This window comes from Dreissena polymorpha, chromosome 11 (genome assembly GCF_020536995.1).
Source record: "Dreissena polymorpha isolate Duluth1 chromosome 11, UMN_Dpol_1.0, whole genome shotgun sequence".
In the NCBI taxonomy this organism is placed as follows: domain Eukaryota; kingdom Metazoa; phylum Mollusca; class Bivalvia; order Myida; family Dreissenidae; genus Dreissena; species Dreissena polymorpha.
The window spans coordinates 62,095,834-62,112,466 of record NC_068365.1 but is presented as its reverse complement, the minus strand read 5'-3'; the positions used below and the strand labels follow the sequence as shown (position 1 = coordinate 62,112,466).

Sequence of the window (16,633 nt, the reverse complement as noted above, 5' to 3'; positions counted from 1 at the left end):
TCGATTTATAATACAGAATACATTTGAAACAACCACGAAAACAAGTTACGTTTATATGCACTACTCAGTTCCAACCGATAATTCGAATTGTCAAGGAGCCATTTCAAATATTCAGGGTTGCACTTGGATGGAAGAGCATTTCGACTGCTTCAACTGTTTCTTATGTTGTTTCAGATGTAGATTCCAAATGCATTTTTTAAGTGAACTCGAAGATATGTGATGTGTAAAGCCAGTGCATGTGTTATGCAACCTTGAATTTCAAATTTGAGCTGTCCTTTATATGCACGCTATTTTGGTAGCATCTTTTAAGGGACTCAAACTATAAGAATATATAGGCACATCTAAATGTTCGCCGCCCAGTTTGATCAGTAACAAGTACTTTTCTGTAAAGTTGCAGAGCGTAGCATTCTCAAGAATGTTTTTATTGTTCTTGAAAATCGCAAGAAAGTCGCACAAATTGTCGCAAAAACGGGTTAAATTGAATCCTTTAAAAAGCTGTTACTGCATGTTTAGATTATAAAAAAGCTGCGCGGATAATAAGTGACCCTATATGTGTTATGCAGCCATTGGATGTGTGTGCTGCATGTGTTAACGTTTCGTTCTGATGAAGTCTCCACAAACGCAGGCCCGTCAGGTCGAGGCCGAAGCCCGAGAAGCAGTGAACCCGAACTGTATACTCCGAAAAAAATGCAGGTCGTACGGCTAAAGCTAAATTTACGCGATTCATTATACGGCGTTCTTTGCGAAAATGTTTTTTCCGTAAACACGGTTAATGTTTTGACACCTGAGAATTCGTGTTTTTGTTTGAGTCTACATTTCAGTACTACATGGTCAGTGTCTTTATAGCGGTTTTTGTAAAGCTTGAGCAGGTGTCTCCACATTGTTATGAAAGATCGAAATCAGTAGTGGGTTGTATTTTGCATTTCGGCACTTGAAAGCAGCAGACAGGTGAAAATAAATAAATAATTGTTTAAGTGTCATTAGTGAGTTTATATGACAGAGCTAAACAATTCAAAGTTAGAGGTTATTTGTGAGCACTTTTAGAGTTTAACTTTCAAAATATAAGATGCAGTGGATAGCACTAGATCTATATCAACATACTAAAATTCAAGTGAATTTAGATGTAATGTCGTGTTGTTAAATTAATCATTAATATTCTTTCTTAAATTATACATCCAGACATACAGATAATTCTGTTTTGAAATAAACCCTTAAGATAATGGTGATAGTGCTGTACGTTGAAATTGAATCCTTAAGATTTGGTCATACTATCTATTACACGACATTTTAGATGTTTATGTAGATTGCATTTGAATCACATTAATTTAATATGCGACGTCTATGATGTTTTAGTAGATTATATGTAAAACATAGCTATGCGATATTCTTTAGAATACGTTTAAAAAAAAAAACAAGTCTTAACATGGTATTCATTTTCCATTGTGTAGAATTACAATTGAAATCGGTCAAATATGTATTAAGTGCGCGGTACGGTTGATATTTAGGCTAAATAGCACTTTCGAAATATGTTTTACTTGACTTTTCAATAGAATTATTTAGTAACACAAAAGAGGAAGAAATGCCGCAAAGTATATTTAGTGTCACTAATCGTAAACAATATTCCGGATGTTTACACTACGTTTCAAGGCGATGAAATAGCGAATTCCAACATATAATGTTGCTCATGACAATTTATGCGTGTTGAGCATCCTAATTGTCCAGTGTGACAATTATGCCAACCTTTACGCATAATTAACTCTTTAGTTGTGGAAATGGCAATCGGTGCTTAATGGTTTGTACATACACCGTTTAACAAAATTATAATCCGCGTAAAATACACGAGGTTTGTAGCTATTTGATGTAGTTTAATAAGTTACCCAATATACATACAGAGTTTATTTCACGTTGGTTTGTATTCGTGTTAACCTCTCGTTTCCGTGGCTTAGTGGGGTGGGCTTTTCTTTATGGATCGCTTTTCACACAGTTTTCACGCACAAATGGTTCGTTTTTTTTCCTGGTCGGTTGCTAGCCTACACCTTATTAAACAAGGGTGGGTTACCAATTACCTTCATGCAGGGCATCAGGAATAAAGTTTTTGAATTGGTTTAAATATGCTTATTATTAATGGTGTATCATAAGCCTTCACTAATTTTGCATATACATGTAAACGAATATTTGATATATATCATAAAACATTAATCATATCGATGAGTTTTTAAAATATTTATAAAAATATATATTAAGACAATTATCTACTGTTCGGGTATTTTTTTTTACAATTTAGAACAAATGTGATGTTGAGTCAATATATATACATGCTACACATAAAAAAAGTACAAACATAATTAAAACAAGTATAAGTTTCTTCATCACAATATATACCTCATATTTAATTAAAAATATGTAATCGAGGAATGTAGCAAAAGCTGAACTGATTATGCGTAATTGTGTATGCATATACAGAATAATCAACCTGGCTTATTCGTTATCTGACTAGACATTAGTACATTGCAATAGAAGAGCGGAGCATCCACCGAATACAATTACAACATCATTTATTAAGAAACGATTCCGAAAATAAAAATAGTGTTTATAATTCCTTTAATCGTATAAATGAGTAAATGGATCAAATCAATTATCCTGCATAGATCTATTGCAATGTAGCACTGTTTACTACAACAATATTTACACTATGGGACTTTTCTAACTCAACACTTTCCAAACGGTATTATCCCAGTTATGAGTTGAGTTTTTATTGAAAAAATGTGCATGTTACAATTTTACTTCATTCTAAACAAGCTGACGATCAATTTCATTTGCATAATTTAAGGTAGGTTCTTACGCCAGAAAAACATATGATGAATTCTTAAAACAATATTTCTCATATGAATATTTACGAGCCCAACCGAGCATTTTGGCATTTTTCATTGTGCATATTATAACGTTTCACTTATCTAAATACATGTTTAATAAATGACATAAAACGTGTGATCGAGCATTTAATATGTTCACTTGGTACAATGCACTATACAATTATATGTATATATGATGCAACTTGGCTTCTGGTTTCTTTCTCATTATTAAGCCGTTTTTAATACCCTTGTACTAGCTATATATGGCCACTTATCAAAACTTTATAAAGTCGTTTGTCTGAATTTAATATGTAATAAGATTCGTTGTTACAAAAACCTCAGCTCCAAATAACACCCCTAACTCTTCCAAAACGACGTTTATTGTACTTAGAATTGCGCGCTTCAACAACGCTGCGGGCTTTCGAGAGAAATACACGCGGCCAGTATTATTGAATTTTGTTCTAAGGTAACTGCATTCCTAATGTCTTTCATATCTTTGGCACATGCAACAAATTAACAGGCGAGTTTTGATAATTCGAGATAAAATAAAAGGCATATCTAATTTCTGTAATGGTATTTCCATGACATATTGGGAATGCTTATCGTAAAACTTAATTTTGTAGCATCTATATTTCGCTTTTTTCATGTCTGCTTGCAGCTTCTTTTGGCGTCATTAATTTATGTCCCGCAATTCAAGCCAACTAGTTGGTGAGTGACTACAATAAATATAATACAATTCCGTAGCACTTATTGTAAGTGATCTCATTTGCAGAAAGTATGGTATATGTACTGAGAAAAAGCAATCATATCATCAATTATCTTTGGAGATTCATGTTTTTCTGTTTTGAAGTATGTATTCGATACCGCTAAAGCATGTATGCATGTTGAAATTTATTTTACGTATTGACGCTACTTAAAATTAGTTTTTGTCGGAATCAAATGGTGGGAATTGCTTTACGTAAATGCAAAATGTGCAGCATATGTCAATTTAAATATCACACAATCGTCGTGTAATATGAATTGTATTTATAGCATGGATGATAGTAAATAAATTACGTAATTATTATTTGGCTTTAATTTGTTTAAAGTTCGAATATACTGTCATAAATTGCAACTTGTTATTTATTGTTCATGCATTCATGTATAAAGATATATTAAGATATATTTGTTTTTCACGAGGTTATTAAATAAATCATCAATCTAGTGACAGATTGCACACACGACGAATCCATGATAATAATATATAATGAATTGTCTTTGTAAATACAGCTTACAAAGGGAGTGGAAGAACAAACATATCGGAACTTTTTATTATATCTTCTTCTAAATATATGCGAAGTGCACATAGTAGACGATATGTGTGTTAGTCCACTTTTGTACTAGACTGTAGATAAAATGTGGTTTTACATAATGATACACTTAACGCAGTTTCACACAGAGTTGGTATTAAATTTATTATACATCAGTATATAAAGCAGTTTTTTTATTATCGTAACATGCATTTACCGCAAAAACTCAAAGTGTTTGACACAAAAAATCATTAAAATGTTTCATGTACAAAAACTGTATTACACATGAACATACGTTTGCTCTATAAAGGTTCTTTGCCAAATCCTATCGGGTTATTGTTCTTTCATACTACGCCGTCTATTTACTTTGATGATTTATTTTATATTTCAGTATATACACTACGTCTAGCGCGATTTCTGCCATCCACCTCACTCCCACCGTGGACAATTTTTCGCGAGCGTGGAATTCACCGCGATCGGAAGGTGTTTCCCTCATGATAGATCGCGTCGACAGTGGCTGAACACCGCGGGCGTTATCGGGAAATCGATCTCACGGTGGACCACCATGATCGCGGCTAAACAATAGAAAATAATGACGATTGTTAACAATCAAGTTACAATGTATACACATGTACATACAAATGTAACAAAACATTCTAGAACTTTGCAAAAAATATACGGTCTGCAATATCGAAATATGTTCATTTACTTTAACCTGTATTTCACAGCGAACCACCGAGGCCGTGGTGGTCCACCGCGATCATGGTGGTCCACCGTGAGATCAATTTCCCGATAAATCAGATACTGACACCGCAATTCGCCACGGCGAAATCACCGTGTTCAACGGTGTATCGTGGTGAGATAGTAATTTACCACTCTGGGCTGAATCACGGTGATGCGATGTGGATGGCAGAAATCGCGCTAGACGTAGAGTACTGTAAGACATGATTGCCATTAATTTTAAATATGTTACAATTTTAAATTAGTTTTAGATAACAATTAAGCCAACGCGGAACTTCTCAATTGTGTGAGTTGAACAATTAATATCTCGCATAATACGATATTGTAATTAAAGAATCAATGTATCGAAGCTATTATTTCGACGTGTGTTCTTCAACCGATATTTGACATTTTCAAGTGAGCCTGTGATAAATTGTTCACGATATTGGCACCAAATGGCACTATACCGCAGTTCAATTAACTATGTCACTTCACGCACTCAGTTGTTATATGTGTCTATTCTAGATGCGTATTTACCCAGTAAAGGTTATGAAACTGTCCACTTAATGTATGACCGTCATCTTCTTACAAAGTTGTACCTTGTTTGAACGTTGTTTGTACTAGCTTGTTTAAAAGTATTTTGTACTAGCGTGTAGCTTGTACAGTTTTCTAACCAGATTATTACATTGTATATTAACAATACGCACGATAATTGACTGTATTATATAATAAATGTGTACACTAATTAATGGATAATGTATACATAATATTATATAATTGATTAACGGCTTTGATGTCAGTGGGCATCCCATTCGGGTTGGTATAACAGTTCCTTCTTGTGGAACGCTAAGTCATGGGGGCTGGCATCAAAATCAAGGATTCGTGGGTTCAAGCAACAGTCTACCGAAATGATTAACACTGTTTCATAATGAGCAGTTATCTTACATATTGGGGCATTTGTGATGTCAATATTTTCCCTCAGCCGCGTATTAGCGGAAACACGAATGACATTAGTATATGGAGGACACGACACGGACCGTTAGACACCCACATGTTCAGAAAGACTTTTTAGTCTGCTATTATTTTCATTATTTTACAATGCTTTTTAATTGACTGCAGTGATGAGTTTGTATTTCTGGTATTGAACACCTGTTTTGGTATCATTTATATTCACCTCAAAACCTGTGAAATAGCAGCTTAAATATCTCAAGATAAACACAATTATTCGATATGGTAAAATGTTATTATGAAGTGCAGGTAAAGGTGTTCAATCGGCGAAGACATCACGTGGTTGTTTTTAAAGTCATATACATGAACACAATACAACACTTATAGTTTTATTATTAAAATCTTATTCACTAGTTGTTTCTTGTTTGTTCCGTAACTCGTAAATATTTAATTTATTCAGAAAAGCTAAATAACTAGCAGCTGCTGTTACTTATGTTTAAGTGTGAATAATCCATCTGAACATGTACGAGAATGAAAATGGAGAGCAGAAATATTTCATATGAAAAAATAGCAATGTATATTATTAGCTGACAGCTTCTCAATTCGACATTTAAATTGGACCAGTAAAAGATAAAATATGAATCCATGATATAATATGTCATAATCATTGTAATTGTGTGCCCCATACCTTATTTACACAATTTTTAATATTGAGTTTTTTAACGCAGTAAGTTCCAATTTCAGAAGAGTGTGTTCTTTTCAATATGAAACTTAATAACGCAGACAAATTGTGATTTTTTTGCGGTCAACTATGTTCCAAATCAATGATGTATTATAAGACAAACCTGTCATATAAGTATTGCTTCAGAATACATATTAGCGCTTACAAATACAAAAAGCATACAATGTTATAAACACATCATTTTTATTTTCTGTTATAACGTATACTTATAGTGTTGCTGTTAAAAAAATCTTATGAAGCAAAACGAAATCATGCAAACGCAAGGTTAGGTGATGAGATTGGTAAATTAAGTAGAGGTTGATAGTTTATGTTTAACATGATGGTCATCTGAAGGTGATTGTCGTGTTAAGCAATTATTAACATGTATATATTTTGTAAATGGTGTTAAGTTCATTCTTTCCGAAGGTTTATAGAGTAATACCAGTCAATGAAAAGTGATAATTCACTGGTACATACAATGACAATTAAACGTTATTTTATGATCATTTTTACTGGTATACTGTGAAAGGATATCGTTTTCATGAATCATGATGTAACGACTTTATTATTTCAGCAAAAATACAAAAATCATTTGTCAGCTTTTTTTTTCGATTTAGTGGAATATGGATTTTAATTTACTCCTGATCATTGAAACATATTTTATCTATGATCACTGTCGAATTAAAATTGATATTCAACCCAAACCAATAAATATATATGTATGTTATAAATTATTGTGATTGATCTAGAAGAATTAAAGTTGTGTTTTGATGCAAACCTTATACCTAGACATAATATCAAACAAATAACAAAACACATATATGAATAGCTACTTTATAATCAAGTCAGATTAAGATTAATGAAGCGTAAGTTACGATGTGTAGTCACTATACATAGTGTATTATCCTCAGGCAAATACATTTGGAGCTGGAAAATGATAAAAAATGAACACATAAATGTTAACTACCTTTATCGGTGGCCTTTTGTTATCGTGATGTATATCTATGCAGTGGCGGCAATTTTAGGTAATTGAATTTGAAAGTAAAATGGAACTAAACTAAGCCATTGTCTTTCATAGTCGTCAAAGCAAGTCTCAATACAAACAAATGTTAAGCGAAGCAGGTCAACCAGATGAGAAGGCTTGCATGCGAAAACTTAAAATGTCTGTATTATACATGTGAACTGATTAAAGGGACCGTCAACCGCGATTGACGAAAAAAGAAAAGTTCTAAAATACCATATATTTTTTTACAATTATTAGTTTATTTTGATTAAAATATTACAAATGGTACATTACATTACTTGAAAAAATGTTCATGTTTTCAGTATATTCGGTAATAAAATTTCGCGATGTAAAATCGAAAGTACATCGCGAATATAGGTGACATAACGATATACACACTATAAATAACGCAAGTAGATAGATCATTTTATATATAAAATATGAACAATTCTCTACGCATACACAATTTGCATTCCTGGATTTACCACGTGACGATGATGATCAATCCACTTGCATTTTTATAGCTAACTGGTACCTGAACCCAGTAAAATGTATAACCGAATATACTGAAAATATGATTTCTTTTCAAGTTATGTACTATACCAGTCGTGTTATTTTAATTAATATAAACTAATAATTGTAAAAAATACGGTATTTCAGAACTTTTCATTTTTCGTCAATCGCGGTTGACGGTCCCTTTAGTGTGATAGTGATGAGTGAACTGATAGAAAAACCACAACAGTATGATACTTTGCAGAAGTGTTCCAATCATAACAAATTTACATAATGTAAATTTCGAATGTTATGATACAATAATACATAATTTAATCAGTGTCCGGATTTAACATTCCGTGTATCATCAAACCACACATATAATAGTACAAACACCTCCATGCTTGTGCAATTTCCTTTGTGTAATTCTCTTTGAGCACTGCATGAAGACCATAATTTAAACAAGGCCACAGCTTCTGAAACAGATCAGGCATACTCGTATTAGACAGACCCTTGTGAATAGCTGACTGCTAGCGGTACCATTATTTCTCCACTATTTGTACAATCATTTTCCTTGTTTTGTTTAAGCGCTCTTCATTCGATCACCATCCCTTTACGTGTGCCTATGAGCTTGGTTGGTTGTAACTATACCGAACAGAAGGTTTCTTATCTGCGTAATTATCCCCATATCACAATATCACAACAACATTAAATGTCTTACATTAAAAACATAAATAACTGGATAATTAAGTTATAATTCAATACTTGTTTGAAGCATAGTGAGTCTAGTAATTAATATCTACAACGGTTGGAACAAAATCAGGATCCTCCAAAAATTCAGTGTCAAACGCGATATAACCTCATAAATATCAAAATAAATTACAACGTAAGCAATGAAACTCTAGTAAATATATCAGTAAAATATCCCGAGTCATATTATAGATAACACATTGTATGAAGAGTCAAACAATACGTAATGGTTTAATCCAGACATTTATAAGCATTAACATTACACACGTATTATGGGAACACTTCACGACATGGCTAACACAGCCTAGTGCTTTTGATAACACTAATTCCGATGATTTAGAAACTTTTAAGAAGAATTCAAGTTTTTTTCAAACGTTCAAAGCAAAACTATATATATATACAGTATAATATATATATATATTTATGTATTAATGTATGTGTATTATATATATTATATTCCTGATAACTGCTTCTATTCTTAAATGTAGAATGGAATCGTACTTACTTTTATCGTTTTGGGCTTTACATTCCGGTAGCAGTGTATCTGGCCGATGGTTATTATGACGGAGTTGAGGCAGCTCGAGTCCCCAAGACTTTCTACTGCAGCACCTAAAGCCTTCATGACAACAGCCCCATGTCGGAGTAACATGTCCATGTCTATGTTCGCATCTAGCTTGTTATCGTGGTTGATATGCACGATTTTGGGAAACACAATCTTTAGCTGCGGTTCGATCTCGAAAAACCTAAACGATCGAACAGTATGGTATTATATTACATGCATTGCGTTGCTGACCTTTAATAGTACATTACACAAGCGTTACAATATTATGTTGTCGTTAATGTTGTCATGAAATCTAATAATACATACCGAATCGTGTAGACGCCATTTACAGCTTGATGTTTATTTCGCAATAAGGCAGAACACGAAATACCCAGCAAACACATACTGTTATTACAACGTTGTGATTTGGTTGTATATTGGTCAGGTCATGAAATAACCTTATACGGACGTTGTGGCAACGTTATAAGTTGATAAAAAGAGAAAAAAAACAAAACTATTTGATAAAAATTTGCGATAACGTTAAAATAACGTTAAAATAACGTTGTTTATACGTTATTTTAGAACGTTATTTTAGAACGTTTATCGTACGTTATAACATAACGTTGTACCATCGCTGTTTTTGGTCATACCATGTTATGTTTCTTTTTTTATTGTAATGTTTATTAACTGTTATCTTTGGTTAACGATTTAAATAAAAAAAAAACTTATATATAATTTTACACAAATATTTCAACAGTTTTTCTGAAGCATTTTGAAAAAGCTTTTAGAGCTAGTTTTACCGTTGGGGGGGGGGGGAGTATATAATAAACTTGTAAACACTAAATTATACTAAATATTCACTAATGCATTGCATACAAGATACACATTTATAAGTTTGTACGCTATAATATACATGTTAAACTCAACAAATTTGAATATTCTGAATGCGAAACCGCGGTTTTTCGCTTCTCTTTTGCGCGTGCTACAACAAAAGGAACAAAGAAACACAGAAGCGGTGTGAAAAAAGACGAAAATTCACTAACTCCAGAAAACATGTTTGATAAATTACTACATTTACAGATAAACGACATGTTTTTTCTTAATTCTATTTAATTAATTTGCATAAATGATCGCGGTTGGAATGATTTAGTTAACCCGAACTCTTAAGATAAGGTTTAGACTCCGTTCGCCCCTAATACTCGTTCGCACCCGGTCAATTTGTCATGTTAACGTATAATGAAAAGTAAAAATACAATTGAGAATTATGAAACTAATTATAATAATAGATTCATGGAACATTAATTTCATGCATCTTTAATATTGATGCATCTTCAGGCATTTTTTTAAAGGAAGTTTTGTGGTAATATACCACCAGTCTTTGTCGCAAAAATTGCATCCATGAGAGTCTTATAACTTGCAGAAATACCGGCATTCATCTGGCCCAGCATTTACTGTTATTAAAGGCGAAGTTTCATCTTTGTATACTTTAAGAGTTTTTACAAACATTTGAGTTTTAAACTGTATTTTGATATCTTTGCAGATGGAATACGTAAGTTATCGAACATGACGAGATCCGAGGTAGAGGTCAGCGTTACAGACTTTTTAAAACACGCACCTTATCAGCCCGGCAGATTACAGTATAAGGACGTTTAGGTGTGTGGTAAAATAATACATCACTTTAACGCTTTTTTTAAAACAGCTATACACAATCTTTTCTAATATAAAATGATAAAAAATAAATATCTATCAAAATCGTTTATTTAATCAAACTTGTGTGCAGAATAACATGCGTTTTTGCTCTTCCATTTAAAAAACAGACTTGCAGATTGATAAAGTTATTCAGTTAATTATTAACCTGTAGTGTTTGTGTATCTTTTACAGAAAAAAGGTCACACCAGATTACAGGCCTGAATGAAACGCTCCCCGAGGCTGTTGTGCAAGATTCAGACAGCAACTTGTTATAAATTGATATTATGGACAAGACATATTCATTTATAGTTTGATCAAATATCACGAATACAGGTATGTGTTCTTCTGTCTCGCAAATATCGTAACGTTCTAGCTGTGCATACTGTAAACATTTTGGAGAAATCTTTCTCATATGTGAACATATTTTTTGAACATTTAAATATAGCTAGCACACATTGTTTCCGTGAAAGCCACACAACTGTGGCTATATATTATATGTTACTTGATGGTTTTTCCCTTGTTGTGTTTTTTTAACCTTTGTATCACTTTAAATACTCATGACGTAAAGTTTGTAGGGGTCTGCTAGATAGTCTCAGAAAATGTTTTCTATGAAACTTTTTTGGCATGTAACGAAATGATTTTGTCTTTAATATTTAGAAGTATTTTCTGTGTATATTTAACTATTTTTAAATATGTAACCTAGCAAATTTGCAAATTTTATATACTTTCATAATTGTAAATGTTTACTTGTGTAAGTGTGCCGATAACAAATTTTCTTCGTATGAAAAGAAAGCTATATGACTGTTCTTAAACTTTGTAGAGGTAATGCAAAAGCGACATGACTTTCTTTTAATTTTTGTGTGATTAATTAAAGACCGAAACTTAAACATTTATAGGCTTTGTCTGTAAGGCCTACAAAACTTTGTATATTTCCACTGACCCGACCGACCCTAATTTTGTATTGAATTTGTTAAACTGGATAAATTTTTTTAATTATGATTTTGCCATCACAGAATTACAGAGAAATGATGTTGCAAAGACAAATGGAAGACTTTTGTCATTGAAAATACGTTTTTTTAGTGGAAAATACCGTAATATGTAAAAATAAAAAAATAGATGGAAAAAGTTGCGGCGACCTACCTACCCTATTTTTGGCAATATGTTAGTGGAAAGAGACAGCTTTTTTACGTTTAATATCGATGTTTAATATTTTGAAGTTGTAAACAATTTGCTTTATTATTGTAATAATAGACAGGGTCTTCATAAATGAAGTATGAACTTCCTGTTTCTTAGTTTGGAGGTTTTTATTTAAACTAAATTGAAGTTATGAGGTTAGGGAAAAAATGTTTTAACAAAACTTCAAAGTTATTTTGAAAAACAAAATATCTGTGATTACACTTGAAAAGGTAAAATATGCATATCTTCTATTTTATGCATTACATATATTAAGTGGTGACACTTCCATGGATGCAATTTAAAAAGTTGTGTGATTTTAACTGGGTAACCTTTTACAAATGCTCTAAATAGACACTGTTACCGGAAGTTAATTGTTTTAGCCAACTAAATGAGTATATGTGCTTTAAGGTAGTGCACCTCTAATGATTTCCCGCGATTTCTTCGAAGGTTGAAGAGCCTACTATTAGGTGCCGTAGCCTAGTGGTTAAGGCGATAGACTAGCAATCTTTTGGGATATTCCCGCGCAGGTTCGAATCCTGCCGACGACGTATACTTTTTTGCGACGCGTTTTATTTATTTTCTAACGTAATTTGATTTAATATGGCATATAAGCTATATTTATTGTTAAATATGATGCAATTTTTATGCACATTCTTCAATTATTAAAATTAAAACAACGTTATGGCGAAATTGGGTGATTTACTGTTGAAAATACGAACCATGCATGTTGCATTTTTATTTTTATTTCAAAAAGTAAACGGTAAATCTGTCTACTTCTTGGTATTTTTGCTGTATATAGTGTTTCTATAAAAACTAAGTTTAAAATATGACTTAAATGATACTATTTTGAATTTTATGACACTTTGTTTTTAACCGACCCAATTTTTACTTGGCTGAAATCACTTACATTTCATGGCGCTCTTCCATAGATAAAATTTGTAAAAAATAAATGTCTGTAAAAGAATACTTATTTCATCTTGTTTAAACTTTAAACACCTTTACAGCATCTGTACACACCAACTGCATGCCCATATTTGGAAATTTGAATGAATTATGGAACTTTTATATACCCCAGGGGTGAAAATAAACTGGACAAAAGCCGAGCGTGGGGGTGGTTTTGAAAAAATCGGTATATTTTTTTTAAAAAGCATGGAAAGCCTACCTACAAATTTGCATGTAGTTCAGTGAAATGATGCTGATTAAAAAAATAATTAATTGGATTATATTTGGATATGTGCCCATTAGAGGTGCGCTACCTTAAATGATTATTGTAGATTGTCATTGTGTACACACCGGTCTTACTGACCTGTGTACTAACGCGAAAGAAATTATGGGTAGCACTTCTTTTACCAATGAAAAGTGAAAGCGAAAGAAGACCAGATAAATCATGCTACTGATAATTGCTATCCGTCTTAATAGAGATTCAAAATCGCATTTAAACATAATACAGTTACATTTCTTGTAACAACATTCCATTTTTAACAAATGATAAAAAAAAACGATTTTCTTTCATTATTAACATGTTCATTCCTACGCAGAACTACTTTGGCGGAAGCATGATTCCCCAAACCAGGGGAATGTGATGCGTCTTAGTATAGAGGTGACAATAACGTAGTGACGTCACCATCTATGTATTCAATGGTTGATTGTTAATATTCGGTTCTTTTCTAGTTTGTTAATGTACTCCTGTTTAACCATTGTTTACAACTGAAAACATTGCATTCATTCATTATTGAACTAAAATTCTTCAGTTTGTAAGGTTAACATTGTTTGATTGTTTTATAATTTTGTAATAAAATAATTAAAATATGGCGTGTTGTGTAGTGTGTCAATGATACAGTTAGGTCATATAAAGTTTGCATTTTATTTTATAACGTTAAAACAACGTTATATGGAGTCCAGAAAATCACGTCGCATGGACGTTGTAAAATAACGTTTTATCAACGTTATGTATAACGTTATTTTAACGTTTTTACAACGTTATTGTGTTTGCTGGGTAAGTACACAATATTTTTTATTAAAGAAGCTAATTTAATTTATTTTGCTTTAAACTAGCTTGGATAGTAATCGTAACGACGAATAGTATTATCCTCGCTTACCTGATGTCACAACAATAAAGTAGGACTCGATACATTATTTAATAAGAAAAAAATGAAAATTGAAACAAAAAAATAAACAAAACTATACTTATCTTATAAAGACATATTTTGTCGTTGAACGGCTTTTTGAAATAATATGCATGATACTCGAAGAACGTTTTATTACCAAGAACAATTACTAAACAAACTTGCTATTGCATCTTGTCCAAACAATGCATCAACGTGTACTATGGTATATTATATAATAACAACATCGAAACGTGAACAATTACAAATACAAACCTACGAAAAACAATGCCACCAAGTGTATCGAGGTCACCGTTTAGGAGGTTCCAGGACTTCTTAACTAGCAGTATTTGATTGCATGTTAACACATCATGAAGCTGCTTGTCCCGAATGGAAAACGACGCTTCACCAAGAGTCAGCTTGTTGCCCATGACTACACAGACACTTTTTTACGAAAACAATACAAGAAATCCTGCAAATTAATCAAATAGCCGTTTTAATTTTAAATGTATCTTACATTGTCATTGATACATAAATGAATGTGTAAGTGTTCAGGTCCAATATACTTTATAATCTGCAAGACGTCGGAATACTGGTATTTAACGTTTAAGTCCAGTTCAAACCGCATTTTATAAATATATGTAAATAGCAAACATATGCTAAAGGTATTGTTAATTATTTCAATCGTTTATATTTTTAAAAACGTTCATAGAAATTGTCATGGCTTTTTATAATGTCAGATAATTCGTTCTGGTTGTAAAAAACTCCATGCTTTTCTAAACACGTTTCCGCATTAAATGTTAGCAAAGTTAGAAGCTTGCCTCAACATATCCATGCAAACGCATCGATCGTCAAACGCACTTTAAAATCCCCTTGAGTGTTATTGGACTTTCTCGTTACAAATGTGGCAAGAGTGAGGCAAGTTGCATTAAATACAGTTTTCAAGCTTTGACGTTGTTGTTGCTGAATCATCTATCTGTGATCTGCATCCAGGTATCCACTGTTGTACTTGCAAACCGTTTTGTGAAGTTTATCATTAAACAAGCTATCTTATATTTCCAAACATTTATATTTTGATATTTTATTTTTAATTAATACGTGCTTTTCTTCACGGAAACCAACTTATTATCGCCGACTTTGGCAACACACGTTGATGTTTGGCTGTAACTAAGAAAGCTATAAACGTGTAATTGTGTGCACGTATTTATTTGTATTAATAATAACAGACAAATTTGTTAACGCACTTTAACTTTTTCTTTTCTAAGTTTTGAATTATATTCCTCACGCTGACACAAGGCAATAATATCACAAATATTTGTGCGCCACACCTAAAGTGTGTTGATTATTTTCACAACGCTCATGTTTTAACATCAGATATGTAGAATATAAAACTGCAGCTTCACTCAAGTCATGTTTAATAAAAAATAAGAGTCAAGCGGATGTTTGGACATATCTTTTCTAAAAATAGTCACGTATGTTGTGCATTCGTAAAATAATTGTAATTCAGTGCGTGTTCCTGTACGCCTTGAAACTTTAACATTTAGTTTCTGAAAGGATTTTATTTACATTTGTTTCATTGTTTCTAAACACAATGTTCTAAAGAACAACAGTCATAAAGGATCGTATAAGTGAATTACAAACTGAACACGATTTATGGATTTGGACAGTAAATTCATATTGAAATAAAACAACAGTTATTTTGCATGACCAAATGATAATATTGCATCAGAGTTATTAGTGATTCTGATTTAACAACTATTGAATCCGTTTGCATGGTTGAGTTCACTATGGAGAAAACAAAGCATATCCACATAGAGCAAATGTATATTATATGAAAAAGGAGATCATTCATTGAACTGTACTCCACGATTTCCCTCGTCTTCAAAAGATATCCAGATATTTGAAACGTAAGGCCGTTGAAACGCATCCAAATCGAAACGAATTGTTTTAATATCTTCAATGTAAATACAAAACATGAAAGGCAATAGAACTGGTTGTGAAGTATAAAACATGTTCCTTTAATATAGGAAATGAAAACAAAAATACATATATTGGTCTCAATATTTAACAAATACTTAATATAATATTTACATAGTAACCACGTAACATCACAATAAAAACACATCATAGAGAAAACACCATTTGTCTATGAAAATTCCCTTAAATTTATGTAAAATGTACATGATGAATTAAAACTCATGCTTGGACTTATTGAATCATCTTGTAATGATACTACCCAAAAAAGTTCAAATTGCCATGATTAATGACACATGATCTTGACGACTAATATGCAATGTTTGCATCTTTATAATATTCAAAATTCCTAAAGACATAGTTTTGACTGATA

General features: G+C 32.2%; 1 protein-coding gene and 1 non-coding gene across 8 annotated transcripts in view; one reads left to right on the top strand and one right to left on the bottom strand.

The window, feature by feature from the left end:
* The window catches only part of LOC127850378 (uncharacterized), a 102,343-nt gene that overhangs the window by 58,455 nt on the left and 27,255 nt on the right, over nucleotides 1-16,633 (bottom strand). The gene's annotated exons all lie outside the window — the stretch shown is intronic.
* On the top strand, nucleotides 12,648-12,729 carry Trnaa-agc (transfer RNA alanine (anticodon AGC)). Its single transcript has one exon. It is a non-coding gene; the product is annotated as a tRNA-Ala (tRNA).